This window comes from Equus asinus, chromosome 24 (assembly GCF_041296235.1).
Source record: "Equus asinus isolate D_3611 breed Donkey chromosome 24, EquAss-T2T_v2, whole genome shotgun sequence".
Taxonomy (NCBI): Eukaryota; Metazoa; Chordata; class Mammalia; order Perissodactyla; family Equidae; genus Equus; species Equus asinus.
In genome coordinates, this window is record NC_091813.1 from 35,479,978 (window position 1) to 35,505,920 (window position 25,943).

A 25,943-nucleotide genomic window follows, 5' to 3' on the forward strand; every position below is an offset into this window, starting at 1 on the left:
GCAGTAATTGCATATCAAACACACCATAATTGAACCCCAATTTGCTAGAAGATTGTTGTCTATTGCTTTGACAATAGAATTTGGGGACCTACTGAAGTTCTTCTTCGCCATTTTTCCCACAAAGTTTCACTGAGTTTAACAGATTGTCTCTCTAGATCTGTATTGATGACTGAAATAGGAAATTTGGACAGCAAAGAGGTCGCCTCTTAGGCTTACTGCCAGATTTTGAAAACCACTATAACAAGTCATTTCTGCCAAGTAAGTGAAATCTGAATGCTCGCTAAAACATTAAAAAAGAAAAAAATAGGAAGAAACCCATGCTGACTAATCGGCGCTAATGTGTGAATAATAATTAGCGCAGTTAAGTGACTGGTGCTGTGCGGGTGAAATTTTCAGAATACAAAACGTTAATGTAGGGGTTTACATACATGTAAACAATGCTTTAAAATGGGCTAATGTGAGCTGTGATATATGGAAATGTTTAAAGGTTGGTACAAAAGTTGTGGAATTCTCATTGCAGATATGTTAATCTTAGGTATAGAAATTCCATGAATGTAAATCATTATAATGCCTTACAAAATCCTCAAAGATTATATCTTTATCTATACCTATTTCTGTATCTATATCTATGGAAAACAGATTTTGAAGTCTGATAAAGGGTCTAGTAACACTGAATTAACATGTATGAACTTAGAAAATTTTCATATATAGGAAGCCACAGTATGTACATGGTTACTCAGATAGCCGTTTATCCCTCCCTACCTCCTGGCCACGGGCTCTCCAATACATCCATGCCTCTATTCTTTAAATCTTTCTATATGTCTCCTTTCTCTCTCACTCTCTGTCCACCTATCATTTATCTGAATATATAGGACAAATTTTCTCAGTTAAGAGTACAGAATTATAGCTGAGAACCACCATGGGCTTAGTTCATCTAACACGGAGAATAAATTATTCTCTCTTAGAAATACTGCTGTGTCAAGGTCAGGGTTGAGGTCATTTACAAGGCAATGTAAAGGACAGCATATAATTTACTAGCTAGAATCACTCACAGCTGATGGTGTGGTGGGGGGATGGGGGTCTTTCTATCAGAAATCTATACTCATTTAGCTTTCATAAACAAATGCTTTTAAGAGTATAAAACAAATTCTGTGCTGTGAGCTTAATTAAGAAGCATCAAATTACCCACTTCTTTTGTTCATCTTTGGAAAATATATTTAGTAGCTGATGATTAGCGACTGTGTGTTTATTCAATAGGAATAAGAAACTCTAAATCAACATGTTCTAATGTGCTGTCCTTTGCAAATGAAGATAACACTATTGATTCACAATCAAGGGGCATGCATTTATTTCTTTTTTCTTTTGGGGGGTTAAAGTATTGATGATGAGTGGACTATCAGCCCAGTTTCTTACCTTGTCTAATTTTTGACCAACAGCCTTAATCTAAGAAATAGCTGCCCAGGACAAAACAAGTGGCCCTTGATTGTGAAACAGAATAAATATAGTATAAAATAATTTCTTTGTTGTTCCCTGTACAAAGTGATCTGGAGAGTTTTAAAATGGGTCAGATACTCATAATACTTCTAGTACTATTTATTGAGAAAATTTGCCCTATATATTCAGGACAAATATTTCAGTATTTCAAAACCTCTTTATTTGGGGGTCTCGTTCACCACTACCGCTTGCTATATATTCTCTCTATGTACTCTGTACAGGTAGGAATGTGCCTCTGAAATGAAGACAGCAGGAAAAGGGACCACCGGAAAAGAATCTAGAAAATATTAAAGTCAGACACCCTACAGGTGAAATTGATCTGGGTCTGCAAACATAAGTAAGATCATGGTCTGAACTCTGTAAGCTCAACTGGATATTCAAGACCATCCTCATCATTTCACTCAAATTTCAAAATATTATGAAGAGTCCCCTTGTTTTCCAGATCCTGTTTCCCTGCTCTCTCTGTCCTGTATCTTTCCATCTCCTCCTAGACGTAGACATTCTTTCAATAAACATTGCTCTGAGCAAAAGAGATTTAAAGACAAATTAAATGAAGCTCCAAATTCTCTAGTGGGAAATATTAACAAATAAATAGACAATTATCTAATGAATAGATAGATACGTACTTACATCTATCTATGTAAAGAGCCACAAGTAGACATAGAAAGGGGTACCCAATCCTTGCTGCAGGTAGAAGGTAAGAGGAAATTAAGTGGATGGAAAGCTTCCTAGGGAACTTTTCCTGTTTACTCCTGAATTTCAAAGCTCTCCTTCTCTACTGACTTTTTCCTTGTTCTCTTTAAACATGCTCTAGTTTGTCCCACACTGAGAGAAAGAAAAATCTTCTCATCAGCCCACTGTTTCTCTCTACGAAGTACCCCAGCTTGTCCCACTCCTTCACGCAGCGGGCTTTCTTCTATGCGTGGTTCACACCACCTCTGCTTTCAGTCTCACGACTTAACGGAAACTTTTCTACCTTTGATTGTCACTTTTGAACCCTCTTTCTTTTTTTTTTTTTTTAAAGATTTTATTTTTTCCTCTTTCTCCCCAAAGCCCCCCAGTACATAGTTGTATATTCTTCGTTGTGGGTCCTTCTAGTTGTGGCATGTGGGACGCTGCCTCAGCATGGTTTGATGAGCAGTGCCATGTCCGCACCCAGGATTCGAACCAACGAAACACTGGGCTGCCTGCAGCGGAGCTCACGAACTTAACCATTCGGCCACGGGGCCAGCCCCTAACCCTCTTTCTTTTTAGAAACTCTTTATATGCAGGAATTTCATGGCATAGATCTTTCCAGTTTCTTCTTTTCTCTTTCTCAGGATACAAAATCCTGTGTCCGTGGAGATGTATAGCGATATGTGATATAAAGTCCATATAGTGATGTGTGTGTGTATGTGTGTGCGTGTGTGCTCTTGGTTTCAGCTACTGCTTATATACTCATATCTTCCAAATACAAGTCTCTAGTCCTCGGATCTTCTCTGAGTTTCAGAGTTGAATACAAACGTTATGAGAAATCTCTCCTTGGCTGTGCCAGAGACATTTCCACATTTCCAACATCATCCAAAACTTCTCTCATCGTCTCCTATCTGGCCTACCCCACCCAAGTCAAAACTTACTGCTCCTCATAATGCTTCTAACTCAAAACCCTAAGCGTCATCCCAAAATTCCGCTCCTTCTTCCCTTCCTTCCTTCCTTCCCTTCCAGACCCTCACCAAGTCTTTCTAAGTTTACCTCCTGAACATTTCCCAACTCTGTTCCTCCTTGGCCCAGTTAGTGCCTTTTTGGTTACAGAGACTTCTGTTTACAATAGGTAGGGTGCAAAGGCAAATTTAATATAAACCTAACAAAGCTTAAGCTTGTTGCCCCTCCACTTGTAAGGCCATGGGAGGGACCTGACAATGTGATGGAATAGTCATATATTTTTGCAAATTTGCTACATAAGATATTTTAACCACAATCGATGCAGTTTTCTGTCTCTTTCCACACTGGCTCCCTCTCCATAGCACTTATCTTTAAGGTGAGCGGCAGTGGAATGACTATAAGAATTTTCAAGCTCTGGCTAAGAGGAGGGTGAGTCAGGAATACATTAGTTTGGGCTCCTGGGATATATGTTATGGGATATATTTAGCAATCTCTTGTGTGAGGAGTTACATTATTGCTAACCATCCAGGACTAGGAATAGCTTTCAGGAATTTTCTTCATCCCCTACTGTGCCGACTCACCCAGAGTGGTCAAACAAGTGGCTGATGCAGAGTTCAGGTCATCATGTGACCACGTCCTGTGGCTCCAGAAGCAGAAGTACGTGTCAATAGAGGACAAACTAGATTGAAAATGTACAGGCACAGACTCTAGGCTGTGGAAAACTTCTTCCAATCATCAAACATGTAAAAGTATAAGTGGAAGGCTCATCTCTCATGGATCCCTAGTCAAAATGGAAGTTATGTCATGCCAGGAATATGCTCAAAAATACAGCAAATATGATTATAAATCCAACATGGATTTTTCTTTCTTTTTTGATGGGCATAACATAAAATGGAATTTATCAAATTTCTGTATTTTTAGGGCAAAATCTTGTAGTAGAGCTGTGTGGAGAACTTCATGTTTAGGACATCTCAACATACTGAATCACTTCTTAATCTACCTGACCCTTCTTGTTCTGAAAAAAATCTGTCAGTTCCAAAGCAAATGGCATGCCAAATTGCCTCCAGTGAAGAAATAGCCTAAGGAAATAAGTATTCTGGTGATAAAACTCCTACACATGTTAACTAATAAGTCAGTTTATGTAGTATAAAAGTACTTTGATGGCACATTAAAGTCATTCAATGCATTGGAGTTGCTCTTATATATACTTTAAATTAGTATTCCATTTCCTAAAGAGAGCCCCCAACCTTGTTAGAGTTAATTATCCCCATTTTATAGATATGTAAACTGGAGCCATGCAGTTTAAATAACTTTTCCAAGGCCAATTAGGGAGTAGTAATAATGATCAGAATAGGAATTCAAGTCCAATTCTTTTAATTCTAAAATCATAATTATTTTTACTATGCCATGATACATCCATATATAAGTACTGGCAAAAATTTTAAAAATTTATAGAACACAGTTTCTCCACCCAAAACCAAAGGTCAATATCATGTCATCACCAAATGATACTATAATATAAGAAAAGAGCTTTGGTATTTTTTTTTTCACATTACCTCACTTGAAATGCCTTGTGTAAATTGAAATTAGTTGTAGATATTATTAGTACCTACTGATGTGCACCATATGGTTTCTTAAGACTTTGCTAATGCAAATTTTAAGGATTATACTACTTAAATCTTAGCAAATTTTATTAAACACATTAATGGGAATTATATTTTTAAATTTGTTTGTAAATCTTCAAAATTACCGATGTGTGAAGGCAATCTATTCTTCACACTTTACCCTTGAAAGTTGATATTAGCCCTCTGAAAGCAGCTAAAAGGACTGAGGTAATAATACATGAGAAAATGAATTCCTGGAATAATAATTAAAATGGCACCCAACTGAAAGATCATGACAAAACATGCCACGACAGGTAGTGGAAATTAAAAACCAAAATTAATCAAAATATGAAATAAGCACCAATAATTAAAGCCACTTACAAAAATTAACGATAGTGACTCCTTTAATGATGAAAGAAGCCTTAAAGGTATGAATATGGTACATTATAATACAACCTGCTACTTGGCGGGAGCCAATTCACAAATATTCACGTAGGAGGAAAGGAGAAAGTGTTTCTTACAACTTGAAAGCTAAATCTAAATAAAAGCAAACTAATAGGCAAATCTGATGACAGTTTTAGCTTCAGCAGTATATAAATTAAAATTTTTAATTTTATTTCTTATATAGACTACAGAAAAGTGTTCTGAGGAAAAGGAATCAAGAGATGATTTTACCTTAGCATTAAATAGAAAAATCTTTGAAGTGGGAAGTCTAGGAAGGCAGTAAAATGGTTCAGTAGTTTGACCTTTACAGGGTTTCTTTTCATCCTTAGAAAGATTTCACTAAAATATTTAGCAAGAGTAGGATTTGAAAACGTGAAGTTGATAATTTACCTTGAAACAAAGTGAATACTCACTGTATATGGAAGAGAAATAAATATCATTTTGAGTTGGAGAGAGACAATGATGAAAGTATCTGATAACCAAAAGCATAAGAATAAGATAACTTGAAATAAAACTGAATGAAGAAAAGAAATAGACTCAAAAGATAATGCAGCTGTTTAAAATAAATAAAATTCATTTTAAACCATTACTTTAGTCCAATGTTGAGTTTTATTGGTAATAAAGGAAAAATAAATAAATCCAAGGGGATATTTTAATTTTCTCCTAACCTCATGGATGCATTGCTAAATCTTCAGGTCATTCTAAAGATCAGAATAAGTCCATGATCAGCATGATATATGAGACAACAGAGGAAGCATAACTTCTTCAAAAGATGAAGAATATTCCCCAGGGTAAAATAAAGTTTAAATGAAAGTCTAAAATTCTTTGAAGGAGCCACAGTTGATAGCAGAAAATATATGTATATATTGATCAAATTAGCAATGGTTTAATTGTTAAAATGCATTTTAATCAACCCTAATCTCAAATGTAAAAATTTCTGCCTCCTAGATTATAAGAGTAGGATTCTCTCTCAAACCTCTTAATCTCAACATTTTCAAGAATCTCAGTCATGTGAGTGCTGGGCTCAGCTGCTCTGTAACCAAAGGCTGAAATGAGTGTGTGTCACGTCTCCAGGCAGGTATGGATGTTACAGAAAACATTATTTTAGGCAGAAGTTGATTTTTTCAGACTCTAGGAGGAAGAACATCAAAGATACTCCACAGAGAAATCTGAAAGCAGACATAATAGTAAGAAATGAACACATGACAGAAACTAGGAAGAATTTGTCTTTCTTCACTTGAAAATTATTAAAAAATAGAAACTAGAAGATAAAAAGGAAGAAAGCATAGTTCTTTACAGCCCGATGTTCACCATTAGTCTTGGATTATCACTGAGTGTTCTGAAGCTGTTAAGGCACAAAGATCTCAAAAAACTGGATTGGAATGAGTAAAATTTAGACTTTGGTTACAGTTGTCTCAAAGCTAAAAGGCCTGGAAACAGTTAAAGTTCATCAAATGTCCCATCTCTTTCAAGAACCTCACCTAAGTGAAGACCTTAACTTTGAACATATTGCCTAAGCAATAAATTGTATGATCTCCTTTTTTGCCCTTAAAATACTCAAAGGTCCCAGGGTTGTTTTTTATCAAAAAATTATTTCTAAGGGGAAAAATATTATAGATTATTTCAAAACAGTTACATTATATTCTAGATTTGGTTCTAATGACAATCACTTAATTTGCAATTTCCATACACACAATATCACTACATGGACTCAAAATTATTATAATCTCCCTTCTTTTATACAGAATAATAACCTCAGTTATTTTACATCATCCTTTTACTACGCATTATTTTAGCATTTCCATTATTTCCATTTTTTCCCCTCTTTGCCTTTGTCATTTGATTAAAACAAAGATTTCAAAAGCAGGCAAAATGATAGATTTTGAAGGCTTAGTCAATGTTGGGTATGGGGAGAATCACTTTCTGGAGCCCTTGATGCTGTGTCCTTATTTTTACATCTTCAAGATCAATAATCAATTACCTATAGGCATTGTGGACTCATCGTTAGTTCTCAGGTCTTTTTAATCCATAGTGCTCCTGCCAAGCATGCCCAACTTTATATCTGTGAAGTCATTTTGAGATTTCTTATATTTAGGAATTTAATGTCACTATCTGCCTACAACATCTCAATTATAATTTTCCTCTCCAGCTCTGTTCTCTGTGATGTTTATAATTGATCTCTGCTCTAAGTTAAAATAAAGCTAAATAAAGCCAGGTCTTTGGGACTCTCCTTGAAGGACTTCTTGGTTTAGTAATGAATTATTGGTCCTTATTTAACCCATTAAAAACTTATAAATGTTTTCAATATTTAGAGGTAATATGAGCAAAGAAAAGATTTTTTAATGTGTAAATGCCTCTGTCTAAGGCTCATCAAATAATGAAGACACAGATTTATAATTTATTTTTTTAAAATTCCACGTTATTACTCCCCACATGATAGAATCTGTTTTTACCAGAAAACTTGGTAAAATATTATAAAAGGATCTCTCAGTGCATGATTGCCCACATTATGGAATATTTACAAATTCATCCGAATGAGCTGTGACTTCACTTTATATAATAATGTATTATTTAAATTTCATTATAACTAGAGAACAAAGTCTTAATTTTAGTGAATTCTAGAAAAATTAAATTGACATTGTTGCTAGACTTACCAATACCTGAGTCCTGGAATATTCTGGAAGCAAGTGGAACAAGATGCCTCTTAGAAAGTTTAAGGAAAACACCAAGAATCTTTAGGGGGAGGAAGTAGTTAATGGGAAAGGAATAGCTGACTATTCACAAGTGCAATGAAATGCCTCAAGATGCAAAGCAAAATTACATATAGCTGTCTAATACTGACTTACTGCCGCATATGCTCTTGAGTTTTCACAGTTTTTCTCATGAGTTGTGACAAGATGACAACAAAACTACTGCCTTAATTACACGAAGATTGGAAGGTGTGTAACAACCCCTCAAGATGACTGAAGAAATTTCACATGAAATACAAACCTCAAGACGAGCATTTAAATATGCTGAGATAAAAATTTCAAGTTATAGGAAGATGAGAGTCTTGATATCTTTATCTTTTCTTTGATGTACGCTACTGTTTGCATTTTGAGCCATAAGCCTACTATCCTTTTTTTAGCAAAATAGAAATGTATTTTCTGAAAATTAGTTACAACCATCGTTGGAAATCTTCTTTTCCTCATAAAATTATGTAACATAAAAATCGTGGATGATATAAAGTGATGAATTTCTGATAATGTATTATTTCATCTAGCTGTGTTATTTTTGTTTGTTAGGCCAGATCTTACTTATGAGAAAAGTTCTTCCAAAGCCAGTTTGCAGCTTGGCACTGCCCTCAACATTTGAAGATGACATTCCTGATCATGATTGTTCTCCAAATGAAAGAGTGGAGGGAGAAGCAAATGTACAATAACGCTTTCCACTTGTAAAGATGGCTCTTTAATTTTTATGATCTCTTAGACTTGACTGCCCGGATGTTTTATTTACAAAGACCAACTTGCTTCTGATGGCTGCTGTCCCGACTGCCCCCACAGTTCCCTGTCCCCTCCAGGTGGTTGGACATTGAGCAGCTAAGAAACCTTAGAGTGTTTCTCTTTTCTGTTTTCTTTTCCTGCCTTTGCTTCTCTTCGGTTCACTGTACAGCAGCAGCTCAGGAATCTGACTGTCGTTCATTCTCTGCAGATCTACAGCCTCAGAGAGTTGCGCCGCGGTGAGCCACAGCCCTTCTGTGCTGCCAGCCTGGCTGACTGCCAGCCCTCGGTTCGAATGATCCTGTCTTGCCAGTTACTGTAAAGTGTTGCCCATGTCTGAGCCAGCGGGTTCGGGAACAAGGTTCTAACGAAGGCCTACCAGCGCCATGGAACACTACATAGGGACCATCCCTGCCCTCTGACCACAGAATCATAGAAACCATGTTCCTGGGGCTTAAATGCATGTCGAAAAAGAGTGGATCATTAGTATGTATTCAAAAGACAGTGGATTTCATCTCTAATTCTTCCATATTACTAATAAGGGCAAATACGGTTTACTGAGTGATCCAAAAATAACCAAAATGACTACTGTATTGGTGGTTTTAGATGAAGACAATTAAATTTATATTATTTTTTCTTCTTTGATGTAACATTGAAATTAAAGCCAAACTGAAGAGGTGATGCTCATATTTATAGTTAAAAAATTTGAAAACTAATAACTCAACAACTTTAGGATATTCTCTTAATGATTTAACTGACCACTTAGGATACAGCCTAAACACCTGTATTTCGCAATGGATTATCTCATCCAGCCCCTGCCATCAGACAGGTGAAGCATTTCTACCCCATTTTATACCAGGCACTAAGTTCAAAGGCTGTTACTTGAGAGTAAGAAGCCAGAGAACGTAGACAGGCAGGCTCGTGATGCACGACCACCACGCTACCCCAGCATTCCATGCGCTTGGTCCTAACACCAGAAGACATGGAGAATTAGGAGAAATTTTAAAATTCAATAAAGTTTAGAACTGGAACTGTGTTTTTGTGTCCAAACTAGTTTGACTATTTCATTATTTGGGTGATCTTTTGTCTTTCTTTCAAATAATGTCTTAACCTGGTAGGTTAATTTTTAAAAAGCAAAAGGATGAATGAAGAAAATATATAACAGAATATGTTTGTAAACCTGGTGTTGACGTCTCTGAGTGATTATAAATAGCTGAGCAAATGTTTACATTAATAATATGAATGCTTTCACTTCCAGAGTGAAGAATAAATGAAATTTAGTTCATGAAATTAATAATACAATCTTAAGACATTATGTTTCTGGAACATGTTTTAGATGTATTATTTGTTATATGATATAGCAGTTTATATATTAAAGATAGTTATTTTATTAACTAAATAAAATTTTGTTCTCCTCAAAATAATATTAATTTTAATTTTTAGCTGGGAACACTGTGATTGACTATGCTTCATTTTTTTGAAAATTTTTAATATTTTTGATACAGCAATGCTAAAATCTGATTTCAGTTATTTACCTCATTAGTTTCATATCATTACGTTATATTTTATTTCATTACATAGATGACAACTATGCTGTCTCTAAAAGCCTTAGAAATGATACAAAATTTACACTTGGGGTGAGGTTCATTGTGCCTATGTATACATGTTTCAAACCTTTCTGATAATATGAAAACATATTGGCCAATTTCTTATTCTATGTGTTTAGATTGTCATGTTTATATCAGTGTGGCTGAAAAGAACACCATACAAGTGGTCCAAGTGTCAAGACCTATTACAGAAGACCAACAAGGCACAAGCAAGAGAGAAAAGAGAGAGAGAGAGAGAAGGAGAACGCCACTGCCAATTCCTCCAGGAGTAGCACGTCCACCCTTCCCTCAGGACACAGGGCATTGTCAACTGTGCATGCAGACACAGGAGCAATAGCACTCTCTGAATTAAATATTAGGAATTTATAGACACAAACTGCATACACAAAGAGTTTTAGTGTTTTCTTCCCCTACATTCCAATTTGAGGACTCCTCACTTTAGCACATCCTCCCTTTGATTTCTCTTGTTATCTTGACTATTTCCATTTACTTACTTATTGTCTCTCTCAGCTCCATTAGAATGTGAACTCTGTGAGGACAGGACTCTTGATTACCTTATTTAGCACCTCTTCCATACAGGTTATAGCAGTACTTAGCATTTACCTGGTGTTCGATAAATATTTGCAGAGGGACTGAATGTATAGATGACTGAATTTTCAAACGATAATCATAAATATGTTACCATGTGCCTTCTCCCCTTTCCTATTCCTCATCCTTTTGTCTGACTCTGTCCTTTGGACACCAACACCACTAACTCTTGTTGACCTCTGTGGTTTCTCCTGGATTCTGCCATAACCACCAAACTCCTCATCGCACCTAAGCCCTACCAGCCCCTCCTTTGGGTATTCGTCATTGAAAAGGCATCTCTTCTGCTATGCCTGCTATCTCCTGCTGGGCCTCATACCTCTGATTAACTGGGGTCCTTAATATCGTTAAATTGTCCCATTTTCCATGCAGAAGTGGGGTGAGCAGTATCTAATAACACTAAATATAATAATGATAGCTAAAATGTACTAAGTATCCTTAGAGTACTACTCACTAGGTTGCTTCTTTATTTACATAGGCCACATATAATTCTCACATTATATCCATTTCACTCATGAGGTTAAATGAATGGCCCAAATTCACACTGCTAATAATTAGCTAAGCTGAAATTCAAGCCCAGGTCTGTGAGGATTCAATGTCTACCTTCTTTTCACCACACTAGACAACCACTACCGAAGTAGCACTGCCTGCACCCCAGGGCTTTATGGAGGTTTAGTTGATAGTTTCAGAGTTTCCTCATCCATTAGTGCCTCAGCAACAGTTTGTGGGTGATTCTCCTGGAGACACTGCTCACTTCTAGTTACAGGCTCAAGCTTATCCACTTCTCTCTTTCTTTATGTGGTTCTTTCTTAGTAGAGGTCTCTTTGCTTTCAAATTTCTAGAAGCCTGCTTCACTAGTGAGAGATTCTTGAGAGCAGAGCCTATGTCTTTTTTCTGTCTATTGCTAGTATCCAGGATGGTATCTAGCATATCATATCATAAGGACTCATCAAGCACTTTTTGAATTGATGAATTGAATTGAATTGAATTGAAGCATCACTCATAGACACACAAAGTAACAAGATGATGTAGTGCAAAGAATACTGGTCAGAAAGATCACTTCAAAATGAATTCAGGGCCAGCTTAACCACTATCTTGAGCAGGTTACTTAACTTTTCTCTTTCTCCATTATCACCTTTACAATGTAGGGACAACTACTCACTCACAGGATAGTTGTAAAGATCAAATGTTAAAATCTCAGTGCTTTTTAGAGAAACTGCAAAGTACGAAGTAGAGAAAAGAAGGGAGCGGTGTAAAGCAAGAATGGCTTGAAAGTATTGACTTTGAGCAGGCTCATCCTCTCTACTAATTCATTCATTTTCTTGCATCACTGATCCTTTTAATCCACCACCACTGCCAGTCTATCCATTCATTCAGCACCCCAAGCATCCTGTGTGCTCCCTATCCCCCATGTAGAAAGACCAAATTTTGATACTTCTACCTCTTAATACATATCTTAAATTCGTCGTCTTCTCTCTGTCCTCTCTAGCTTGGCTTTATTCCGGGCCCCATCATCTCTCTCCTGGTCCATTGTAACAGCCTCCTGGGATTCCTGCTTCTATCTGGCTTTCAAAACCAAACCAAACCAAACAAACCCCACTAACTTTCTCTCCTCAAATGTTACTAGTGTAGAGCATCCAAATCTACTAGATTTTCTGGGACACTACCAATTCCAAAAGTTATCCCCATATTTCAGTAGAATATTTGGGGAGGAAAATTTTTTATTTTCTAATTTTATTTTTGTCAATGAAAAAAATTTGTTTGTTGGGCCATGTGCCCCACTTTTCAATCCAGAACATATGGTCAACATGTCCTTGAGTTGCCTTGTACCAAAGAAAAAGGAAAGAAAGTCTTGCTCTTCCTCCCTCTTCCAGTTCAAAATGAGTTCCCCCGTCTTGGATCTCAGACTTCGGGCTAATACTTACAGTTGTACAGCTAGAGAACATCATGGTTTACATAGGCTTACATGGAGCAGCCTTAAAACCAAACAATGATTTATAACATTGATTCTTTGGGAAAGGGCATTTGGGTCTCACATGACCATCTAACGAATTTTGTAACACAATGCATTTGTAAGTTGGAGGCTACTTTTATTAGGAAGAAAATAGTAAATCAAGAATTCTTATCCCTAACTTTAGTATTGCTAGAAAGGATAAAATTGTGTACTAATTGTTTAACTGATGAGTGAAAAAAGGAATACTTTATGTAAAGCAACACTTCTGAATCATTCCTTTTGGCTCTCTTTCAGTTATCTGCCTAATAAAATTCTGGAAACTGTCTTTTGTACATTTTCTTTTCCTTTCCTTCACTAACATTCAGTAAGATTTCATTCTAGGCCTGAGAATATTATTTGCTTTTCAGTAGGCTCTGGTGGTAATAAAACATTACTCATTTCTCTGCTTTATTTCCCTGAGACAGAGAGCAAACATGTAGTAAGTGATAGCTCTGTCCAAACCCTACCGTATGAAACAAGTGAGCAAGACTCATGGCCCCCATCTCATCATGGAGGAATGGAATGATTTCAAGAACAGCACAAGACAATAAATTAAAGGAAGGGATTTGTATCTCCTGGAAATTTTCCCCATAATTCTTCCGAAATATCTTAGAAGAGTTTATTCTGTTTTATGGTACCACCCTCAAGCTAGGAGCTCTGTCTTGTTGATTTTAATGAGAAAAGGAGGTTACCATTGTACATGATTATGTACTGAGATTATTAAATTATATAAAATCTCTTTTATTCTGTTTGGTTTTCCTTTTTAAGAATCAGATTTTGTTGAGAAATTACTTGCAGTTTTCACCAAATGCTTCCCAGGAGGAAAATGGTGATTTTCTTCACTACTGCGAATACCAAGAATATTATGGTTTTCTCTGGATGAGTGAAACTAGAGAATTTTTTCTCTGAGAGCATAAAGCAAACTGATTAAGTCAAAGAGATATTATAATCCTTATGGGAGAGCCATATTCTTTACTTTTGAAGTATTCCCTGCCAAAATCTAGGAGATCTCATAGATAGTCACACCATGATCCGTCATCATATTTTAGCTATTTGCAAGTCCTCAGCAGGTCACCATAATTTATACTTGCTAACCACATAAACACATATGAGACCCCTAATTACTGTGAATAATCTAGAATCTTCTCCCTTTTTAAAGTAATAAAAAGAAGGTTAATAAAAGAGTATGTCCCGTTTGTTAACTAAAATATTTGTATGCGTGTGACTTTTCAGTCATAACAGCAACCCTGAGGTTGCTGTCCATTTTAAAGGATTTATGAGTTTAAAATGTGGTACGCATTCTCCTATTTTAATAAACATTCTTAATGTTGAAAATGCATGAAACATATCTCCACATTCAATTATTAGAATTTGTTTAATGTTACAGAAGGATCAATATAACAGAGTCAAGACTTGAGCTCTGATATAAGACTGCCTGGGTTCAAGTCATAGCTTTCCTACACATGGGCTGTGGGACAATGAATAAAATACAAACCTCTTTACAAATATCTGGTTTTTCATCTGTAAAATGAGAATGAAGGCCATCCCTGCCTATATGGTCGTTGGCATGATTAATGTGCTTAGAAGAGCTCAGCAGCTTGCATGTGGGAACATGCACTGATATTATCTTAAATTAATAACATGCACTTTGGGGTCTTTGAGTATTAGATTTGATAGTCCTTCCAAAATAAAACAAAATGCAAACTGTTAATGTATCTTTATTTGTGGCTGAAGAAGTTATAGTTTTAGCTCTTGACTCTGAGATGATAACAGGAAATTGTGCATTGTGTTTTTCATTTTTAACTCAATTTTTAATAAATAATTGATATCTAAAATAATAAGCTTTTCTAATCCGAGATTAATCTTTGCTAACTAAATCCATAATTTTATTTCACTGTTCATAGGAAAATAAAGGAATGTATACCAAAGGACAAATATAGAAGGAAATAAAATTCTTGCACGGTATCTTTCACCTGCTCTGGCAAACTGAAACTGTTTAATAACGTTTATCCAGTGACATTCGTTTGAATCCTTGTCATGCCCTAAATATGACACAATAAGTTTCACAGAAAATTATGAAAATGCACATTTTCCCAAACTCCTGATTTTCATCTGTTCTTTATAGGAAAAAAATAGTCTAGCAACCACTACTGAGGTTAGCTGTCCACAAACTAGCTCAGTGATGCAGAGTCTCACATTTCTGAGTTTAGCAATCTGGAGACATATGGGGAACGTGTGAGCTGGTCAGCAATCAGCAGCGCCTGATTCAGTTGCAGAATATCAATTAAGGGAGAGAATAGGCTAATGTTCCTTCCACAGGAGAAATGACTAGAATATTATGTCTCCCTTAGCCTACCCAGTGACAGCTGACTTGGGCCCATAAACTTTGGTACACAGATCTATTAGTTCACCTACTTAGATAAGCTTTATTTTCATTAATGTAGCCAAGCTGTGACTTTGTCATAATTTTCCCCATGGGTATTCATATTTGGAGTGGTCTAATATGCACACTGATATTGGCACACTCTCTAACACAATCTTGAAATCATCATATACAATTTACTAAAAGCAGTGTGGCTGTGCTCTAAAGATGATCCTACTGTTAAATGACTTTAAGTGCTGAGCATTGCTTTGTGCCTGACAGGAAAAAACACCTACCCTCTCAAATGTCTGGATTTTGTGTGAAAAGATAGAGAGAATGGAATGGAAGAAAGCGAGAGAGAGAAAGAGAGTGTGCGCACAGAGAGCTTATCCCTGTTTACATTTTCATCCTGTGTCTACTGGATTGATCCCCTACTTCATGTCAGCTCACCAGGCTGACAGCAATTCGAGCAGAGAGACACAGGGTAAGAGGGACTTTGATTCATCCCCCTCCCCCTAAGTCCCTGCCTGTCATTGTCTGCTCCTGAGTAAGCAAAGTGAATATGGTCAGAGAGGTCTGGGGCTGCTGGAGCTGTGTTTTCCAATCTCAGGGGCAGCTACCCTCTCATCAACAAATCCATGCAAGCATTCTATGCATTCTGCCGCTTTTCACTCACAAGTTTTGTTCTTCACTTGAGAAGCACTTAGTCCAAATAAGACAATTCACCGTGGAATTATGTGTGTGTGTGTGTGCGTGCACGTAGATTGATTGAGAGGTTGAAAATTTAGAGGTTTTTTTTAAGCCTTCATCCCTACTTTTAAAATGTTAATTTTTCCCCCTTCCCTTTAGTGCTTCCAAAAACCGCTCTGTGATGTGATCACAAATACCCATGTGCATAAATTCCCATTATCATAATATGGGCACTGCAGTGAGGCTTCTTCTGGAAATAAATTACTCTGTAGAATATATTAGGAGAACTAAACCCAAACAAGCTAAATTGTGTGTTCTGCCATCCTGTAAGTTAAGCATTTTAAGATACAAAATCAATTGCATTTTTCATTTTACATGGATTTTTTTTCTTGTTTTATTTGCATCTTATCTGGTTCATCTATTCTCCTTTTTTTTTTTAAAGATAGAAGACATTCCAATTATTATTTTTTTTTAATTTTCTTTCCGTTGTCTTAATCATTCTGTTAGCTGCCCCTCTCTTTTCAACACATTGTAGTCCATGTCAATATCCACAGCCGACTTCAAACACATGAATATGTATGTTCTCAAAGGGAGCAGAGGCACCCACCAGGGTGTATTTATCCTGGGCAGTCTAAAAGCAGAGAACAGGCTGGAAGTGTGAGTGTGTCCCGATACTTTGTTGCCTTGAGTTGGTCATCAACATCGCTTTCTCTCTCCTCATTTCTAAAACGTGGACAAACAGACCAGCTCTTCTACCAATTTCCCAAGGATGGTGTTAACACAGATGAAACAATCTATAGGAAAGAACTTAACCTTTAGGAGAAGAAATATTAAATTCAAGGTGATTCCAGTAAATGATCTTCATCCTAAAATTTCTGGTAAATATTTGTTAGCAACTTTTGGATATGTAAGGTTAGCTTAAAATTATAAACTACATGGCAAGTGATTACAATTAACCCGTGTTCAAAAGGGCTAGGGTTTCAATGCCTGCATTGCAGCAGAATTTTACCCTTAAGGATGAAGGTTACTGAGAATATTAAAATCACCTTTAAAATGACCCAGAGGCATCTGTGCCCCTCTTGCTCCCGGTTGGTCACCACCACTGTCATTGATTCAAGGGTAGACAGTTAGCTAATTAAGAATTACCTTTGATGACATCTGGATTAATTAAAAAATGTATAAAATCTTACTTGTATTTTAAAAACTGAGCTTTGAGGGGTTTTCTTCTGAATTCAATATGAGCTTGAGTTTGTGAGTCAAATGGATGCATTAAAATATCTTTAAGTTAAGGTTGGAACTTGTTTAAGATTATGCTTGGCATGAAAGCCATAAACCAGCCTCCTCGCTTTGTGAATATATCAGACAAATGCTTTTCATGATCCTAGGCATTTCATCTTTTCTGGGGCCAGCTCCACTCAGCTTTTTACTGATTTCTAAGAGAGACTCTCACGTACAAGAGTTGATACTTGACCAAGTAAAGAGGTTCATAGAATTTTATTCACTTTTCAGATGCATGTGTTCCTTTTTTACTGTATATTTTTCCCTTTTGTCTATCAAGAATGGTAATTTTTTGCATTAATTCCAGCATTTATATTGCTTATACTATTTTCCTGTCTTGGCTGGCTGGAAAGTGCCTGCATACTGGACTTCTGAATGACACACAGAAAAAAGCAAACTCCCTCAAGCCAAGCGGAAAAGGATTTAAAACTCAGTGTGCATCCCTGTTAGGGGCAAGAGAGCCTATTGCAGAAACAAAGAGTGAAGAGAAAATTCTATCCTTGGAAGCTTCACAACGACACAAGCACAGCTTTTCATGTAATAGCTCAAATGTTCCCACTACAGCCATTAACAATGTAATGAAACAAATCACTTGCTATCCATCACAATTATGATCGATGGAATCCAACTGGTCTAACTTGGGAGAAAAAAATCACATCTCAAAGTGGATCTATTTTAGAAAATAGCGAAGTTTGGGGAGGAGGGATGACACTTATCTCCCATCAACAATATAGGCAGACATTTGATCTATCTAAAGCAATAGATTACTGTCTTGATATATCTTTCCCCTGCAATTTTCCCTTTTATTTTATTAGGCCTAGTGGAGGATTTCTGGCTGCCCTTGTGAATGAGAGAACTAGTTTAGGACCACACAGAAAGTAATATTGAGATAAAGATAGCAAAACAGTGTCAACATTGTTCATTCTTTACTCTGTCAGTAACTAGTCTTGTGTTCTTTGATTTTCATGTTTCTGATTGGGTTTCTCTATTCCTACTACCTTCAGAAATCTCCAGAAACTTTAATAGGGATAAGAGTTACTACAGAATTTAATAATAACGAATACCTGTATTGAGAGTAGATAGTGTACTGTATTAAGCAGGATATGTGGCCAGTGGATTTCTGATACATTTCAGAAGTCAGATCTGTTTTAAAAGTTATTTCTATGACTTTGAACATCTTCTCCTCTTGAAAAGGAAAGAAATAATGCAGACGGTGCTGAATTTACACTGATTCGTAAGACAAAATATAATAACAATTATAGCTATCAATTACTACATACCTGTTATGCACCAGATAAGTACACATATGTGATCTGAATCCATACTGCACTCCTGTGGTCTTAGTAGCTCATTTTTTTTTTTTAAAGATTTTATTTTTTTCCTTTTTCTCCCCAAAGCCCCCCAGTACATAGTTGTATATTCTTCGTTGTGGGTCCTTCTAGTTGCGGCATGTGGAACGCCGTCTCAGCGTGGCCTGATGAGCAGTGCCATGTCCGCACCCAGGATTCGAACCAACGAAACACTGGGCCGCCTGCAGCGGAGCACACAAACTTAACCACTCAGCCACGGGGCCAGCCCCTTAATAGCTCATTTTTTAACTTCATCTTATTGATGGAGAAACTGAGGTTTACAAAGGGTAAGAGGCTTTCTCAAGAGCAATGAGCTGGTAAATAGCCAGAACTGCAATTAGAATATGGGAATGTTTTCCTCAGAGCACATGTTATACCCATTAACCAAAGTTCCTCAGGTTTGAGAATTATTTCATACTCGAGAATATACACGCACGTCAGTTAGCCACATGACATCAGTTTTAGTAGCTTACTTAACACTACAAAGCTTAAAATTAAACACTGTTACTGTAACAACAATGGGCACCAATGTATTCATCAACACAGATCATAATGAGCACTGAAATCCCATAGGCAGGACCCAGTTATAAGGTGATCAAGCAGATAATCCAGAATTGTATTTGAATTGAAATGAAGATATGAAAACATCAACTGAAAAAAAAATACGTTGTAGTGAAGTGGAACCCCTGAGAATATGTTCTACCATCCCAGCTGAAGGAACTATGCCCTCCCTCGTATCGACCACAGAGGATGCTCAGGGCTGAATGCCACGGCTGCATTTGGAGAAGTAGGAAGTGAAAACGTGCTGATTCTTCTACACAAAGGCATGCTGTTTTCCTAAGAGGCACACATTATATAAAAGCATTTCATCACTGACTCCTGAGTTGAATAGCTACCACCACAACCTTGGGGAAAGTGAGTTTCTACCCAAAAGGATATGAGTGGCCACAAAAATCCAAGCCTGAAGGTATCTTCGCCTCTGTTTCTCTCTCTTTTGGAGAGCAGACATTCAGAGAAAGACACAAATTTTAGGAGATAGCTTGACTGGTACAGAAGGAACAAGAAAAGAAAATAAATATTTGGGATGCAAGTGAATTTAAATTTCATTCACGGGCAATGAAAATCTGGTGGGTGCATGTGGTAGGAGAGGGAAGTGTGTCTCACAGAGTTGGGTCCTAGAGATTATTTTTTTTTAGATTTTTTTTTTTCCTTTTTCTCCCCAAAGCCCCCCAGCACATAGCTGTGTACTCTTCGTTGTGGGTTCTTCTAGTTGTGGCATGTGGGACGCCGCCTCAGCGTGGTCTGATGAGCAGTGCCATGTCTGCGCCCAGGATTCGAACTAACGAAACACTGGGCCGCCTGCAGCAGAGCGCGCGAACTTAACCACTCGGCCACGGGGCCAGCCCCCCTAGAGATTATTTTAAAGTAATGCATTGTTCTGATTGGAAAAGTGAGATGAAACAAGGCATGGAGAGCTCTTAGAGGACAGGAAATACGGCTTTCCTAGGTTGTCTGAAAAAGTAAGCACCTTGCCTGATGTAGGTCCTAATAAGTACTAATAAATGAGATAAAGAAAGTGATTTCAATGATCCAAATTAAGAAATGACTAAGCTCTGAATAATGATTTGGTGCTAGAAATGGCAGATACTTAGTACATTTTGGGTACTCCCAAAATGATGATTAAATAATAACCAGAAGGGGACAGTTAATCACCTTCCTCTTAGGCGAAGCAATGTTTTAGAGGAAACATGGTTAAAGAAAGTTTTGTGCTGGAAAAGGAAGAACTTGAAAGAATGATGATTATTCCCTGGAGAAGCCTGGAGATTGTTAGTGCAATAAAATTGAGGGTAGACATAAAGACTGAAATGAGGTTCTATATCCCAACCTGTGAATGAGGAAGGAACTGCCTCTAATAAGAAAAGGCCCATCCCATTGGGTAAACATCTAAGCAAGAAAACAAAGAATTATTTCTCCTTCAAAGACAAAATTACTGAATAAAGGACTCTGTGATGCTTCATTTTCTACATTAACTTGACTGGGCTAAGGGATGCCCAGATAGCTGGTAAAACATTATTTCTGGCTATTTCTCTGTGGGCGTTTCCAGAAGAAATTAGCATTTGAAACTGAAGACTGAGTAAAGAAGACCATCCCCACCAATGAGGGAAGGCATCATCCAATCCATTGAGGGCCTGAACAGAACAAAAAGATGGAAGAAGAGGGAATTTGCTCTCTTTGCTTGAGCTGGAGAATCCATCTTCTCCTGCCCTTGGACACTGGTGCTTCTGGTCCTTGGACTTTCGGACTTGGACCAGGATTTAGAGCATCAGCTCCTTTGATTCTCCGGCCTCCAGCCTTGGACCGACTTATACCACCAGCTTTCCCAGGCCTCCACCTTGCACACAGCAGATTGTGGGACTTCTTGGCCTCCATAATCACGTGAGACAATTCTTATAATAAATCTCCTCTTATTATATCTACACACATTCTGTTGGTTATGTTTCTCTGGAGAATCCTAATACAGACTCCACACCAGCTCCTGTCCATTTCCTCCTTCTTTGATTGTTTTTCCAGCACATTTTGTTTTCTAATTCAAGTCTAACTAGAAAGACTGGAAAAGATTTACCAAGTTGAAGATAGAAATGACAGATTATACAGCAACATGAAAGGGAAAGAGACAAACAGACATCAGAAACAAACAAACAAAAACATGTTTTCCATAGTTCCCCAGAGGACTAAAGAGTTGCACAGCTCATTCTGAAAATGGAATATGGAAGTCAGGCCTATTACTTAAATTGCTAATTTTCCAATAACACGGTTCAGGTGCACCTATACAGGATAAGAAAACGAAACAAAACGGTGGTTTATAGTCATGCTAGATCACCAGCCAATGTGCTTCCAATTTCCTGAGCTCCCCAAATTGCGTTGGCAACTGCCTATTTTGTGCTCAAATCCATATTTGTAGTCTACTTTTATTATAACACGTTTTCACGTTGATTTGTTTGTATTTTAGTTAGGCCTATTATACTGTGAGCTTTTCGAGAGCACTACCCATATCTTATTCACGTTTAGCCTATCCTGGGAAATAGTGGGCTCAATAATTTTTTGTTGAAATTAATTGAATCAAATTAAAATGATAGCACAGGTTTAAAATATTAACTAATCCCAATTGGTTGCTCCATGTTACCCACAGAACTTAATTATGATTCTTATATAGCCGTGACACTCAGAGTGATCCACAGAGCCAATAGCAATGGCATCACCTAGGAGCTTGTTAAAAATAGAGGCTCAGTTCTCAGGCCCCACCCCAGACCTTCTGAATCAGAATCTGCATTTCAACAAGATGTCCAGGTGATTCATCTGCACATTTGAAGTCTGAGAAGTGTTGGTCCATCCATATTAGGTCGGTTTTCGTATATCCATTTTCCAGTAAGCATTTATTGTGTGTCTACTATGTGCAAAGAATGGTTCAAGGCACTACGGATAGAGTGAAAAACAAGATTTACAGATCTTATAAAGCTTGAATTTCTAGCAGGAAAGGCAATGATAAAAACTCTTTTACAATAAATTATTTAATTAGAGTATAATGATGGTTCTGTTCAGAAGTATAGGAGCTGCGAGAGACAGATCTAGCCCAGGGAACAAGGGGAGGTTTTCCTGAGAAACTGATGTTTGAACTGAGATCTGAAGAATGAGTAAGAGTTAACTAGGGAAAACCCTATGGGATGGAGGAAAGCCTTATAGGAGAGGCGACAGAATATGTGAAGACTCTGGGACAGAAATAAGTGTAGCATTTTGGAGGAACTTAAAACAGCTGACGTGACTAGTTCTGATAGTGAGCCAGACAGTGAAAAGAGATGAGACACTGGGACACATCGTTCAAGACCTTGAAGATAGTGTTGATGATTTTGATTCTGATCCTAAGAGTATTGAAAAGTTATTGAAAAGTAGTCAGCAGGGTAATAATATGATAAAAACATATTAAAAAAGAGAAACCTCTGGCTACAGTATAGAAAATAGAAGAAATTGAAGGATGAATGCAAGGAGACTGTTCTGGCTATCTATTGCTCTCTAACAAACTACCTCCAAAATTGGTGTTTTAATGCAACTGTTTTATTTTGCACATATTTTGTGAGTCAGGAATTTGGGACGTTTTCAGCTGGGTAGTTCCTCTCCGATTCCTGTGGTGTCAGTTGAGGCAGCTGGAGCTGGAATATCTGCTTCCAAGATCTAATGTCTGGCACCTAGATTCTCTCTCTCTCTCTCTGTCTCTCTCTCTCTTTGTCTTTTTTTCTCTCTCTCCCTCTCTCCAGAACATCTTATCCTCCAATGCCTCTTATGGCTTGAGTTCTAACAGCATGGTAGTCTCAAAGTTTCAAGAATGAATATTACAAAAATAAGAAGGAAAAGTGCTAGTTTTTTAAGGCCTGAGTCTGGAAATTGGCACAGCATCAATTAAAGCAGTCAGAGAAGCCAGCCTAGATTCATGGGGAGGAGATTTAAACTATATCCCACAGCCCATGGGGGAAGAAGCAAAGACTTTGAAACTCTCTTTAATCTACCATAGAAAGGAAGTTGACAATTATGAGAATATGGTTTTTGTAATCCCAACATCGAAATCAGTTTTCTAATTAGTAGGAAAGCCTCATTCTATGAATCTAAAGTCAAAGTGAGTCAGATATTCCCATCCCCTGATAGCTGAGACTTGGGCGTATTTTGTAGGCTTGGCCAATCAAATGTTCCCAAACAGAACCATGACTCTGAAGGAAGTGACCTTGGCTCCATTATCTGTAGTCTTAATTCCCATGGTTTCTGTTGATATCCTGAAACCATCTCTCCAATATTACCTACCCAAAATCCTTAAATTATTTTTCTAAGTAAACCTCCTAGAGTTGGTGTCTGTTGACTGAGATACAGAAACCTGATCCCTGGAGTAGGTCAGCAAGAGTTAATTGTAATCTGTACTCAATGGTGGAATGGAAAGGGAAAGAACTTAGCAGAATCAAATGATGTTAAGTAGATAAAATATGTAGTGTTGGATGAAATGTGAGGATGAAAGAAAAGATTGTCAACTATATGCATGTTAGTGGAATACGTTATGTGGAATATTAGAAGTGGGTGACATTTTAGGGAATGTCCCATGTTTTAAGTTTTGAATATGTTAACTTGAAATATTTGTGAGAGATCAAAATGGAGATGCTGTGTAGGCAGTTTCATATATCATTTGTAGTTCATATATGAGGTCTGGATGAGAACTAAAAACATGGGGATAATTAGCTTATAAATGTTAAATAAAGACATACGTATGGATGAGTGACCCTGGAATGAAAAGAAACTTCTCCCTCTGTATCTGTTCTCTGGTCAGTATACTTTTATTTGAATGGAGGATGTTCCTCTACAACCTTCTCTCTTAGGTTTCTCTCCAGAAAGAGTCTGCATTGCTGCTTTGATGGAGTCCATGACAAGAGATCCAAAGGGGCTTTTTTCAGGGATTCCAAAGACCTATCATCCTTGAAGTGGTGAAAGACTTACAGAGTTTAGTGCAGAAGTAAGTTGAGTACTCACTCCTCAACTCTCAGCTCCCTAAGTTCCAAACAGGATTGTGCCCAGAATCCAATAGACTCTCATGAAAACTTCTCTTGAAATTTTTGAAGTTCCTAATTAAGAGTCTGAAAAGTATAAAATCACAAACTATCTTGTAATAATTCATGACAGATCCTGATTTTTTGAGTAGAGAACTTATTGTCTGTGAAAAAAAGAGTTATATATAAATAAATTAGCTGTGCCTTATTGTATTTAGAAGATATCTGTAGAAGGTCTGCCTCATTCCATAGAAGGGCCACCATACATCAGGCATTGACTCAGCCTTGCATATTAAGTAGTTGATATTTTTCATCCAAGTGAGGCGGCTCTCGGGACTAATTCATGTTAACCAAATTCAAATGTGATAGATAAATCAGAATCCTAATTTATACATTTATATTGAGTTATAAATAGATACGTTGACTGGTGTACCATACTCTGTCTTGTAGAAAGTTCTCTTTGGGGAATTAAATCACTAACCAAAATTTGCTTGGTGAATACAGGGAATATTTTCCAAAATTTGTGTTGTGAAACACAAGTTTCAAGTCACATTAGTAAGTGTTACATCCCTCCCTTCTCACAAAAAAGGGGTTTGGTGATCAAGCAAATTTGAAAAACTAAAGAAATTAGAATGAATTATCCCCAGACTCAGTGGTTTAATAACACTCTATTGTCTCTCACTGTTTCTGTGTGTCACGAATTCAGAAAAGGCTTGACCGGGCAAATCTTGGGATCTTTCACACAGTTGCTGTGATATGATGGCTGGGGTTGGAAATGCGGGTGACTTGAGGGGCTGGGTGCTGACCAGCCAGCTCTCTCTCTTAATGTAGCCCCAGAGTTCTCCATCTGATCTTTCTAAGTGGGCCGGCTTGGACTTCCTCAAAGTATGGCAGCCTCAAGATGTTTAACTTCATACATTGAGGGTCAGAGTTTAAGCAGGAGTATTTCACCAAATAAGGTGAAATTGTGTCACCTTTTCTGACCTAGCCTTGGAAGTCATGCAGCATTACATTTGCTGCCTTATGTTAGTTACAAGCAACAGATTCAAGGGGAGGGAACAAAAGACTCCACCTCTCAATGGAAAGGGTGTCACGTCGCATTTCAGAATACCACTTAGAATCGGAGATACTGTTGTGACCATCTTTGGAAAATATAATGTGCCACACTAGCTGTGTAACAGTGGGCATGTTACTGAACATCTCAGAGTCTCAGATACCTCACATTAGGGGAGGGGAATGAAAAGAAATAATGAGAAGAAAACTCCTGATTTTGGTCTCTACAAATCCATTATGGTCACGTGTGGCTTAAACAAGAGGAGATGTTCTGAGAAAGGCATCATTAGGCGATTTCGTCATCATGTGAACATCATCGAGTGTACTGAAGAGGAACAAAATTTGCCACCCCAAAAGGCATCTCTTTAACATGAGAATTATTTTAGGCTGATTATTTTTAAGAAGTGAAAGACTTTGAAAGTTTTTCTTGTTCCCTCCCCTTTAACTACATAAAAGAATTCATATTAAAAACACCTGTCTCAGGAAGTGAGCATAAAAATTCAGGAACCTTAGCATAACATGAACTAAGAGGCAGACAGGGAGAAATATAGAAAAGCCTGTTTGTTGGGCTCCCTCTGTGTTCTTCTGTTTCTATGTGGCCAAACAAACACTTGCTTTCTAAACATTTTCTCCTTTTCAACTACCTGTGAACTGCCTTCCTTCCCTTGGAAATCCCTGACTCTCCCCACCCCCAACATCTCCTTTTGTCTGTAGCTGAGGATGGTATTTAAGGTGAGGGCTTCAGCCATTTTAGCAAGTTACTTGGCTTTCCTGGGTTTCTTTCA

The 25,943-nt window shown here is 37.3% G+C and overlaps 1 long non-coding RNA gene across 5 annotated transcripts in view; it reads left to right on the forward strand.

Moving 5' to 3' along the window:
* LOC106848476 (uncharacterized) overlaps nt 1-25,943 on the forward strand; it is an 885,659-nt gene that overhangs the window by 851,163 nt on the left and 8,553 nt on the right. Inside the window, exon 11 of one of the 5 annotated variants that reach the window (XR_011497672.1) lies at nt 8,874-10,166. The exons of the other annotated variants lie outside the window; for them this stretch is intronic. This is a non-coding gene — a long non-coding RNA (uncharacterized lncRNA). Of the gene's footprint in view, nt 1-8,873; nt 10,167-25,943 lie in introns of those variants that run through there. 5 annotated transcript variants of the gene reach the window in all.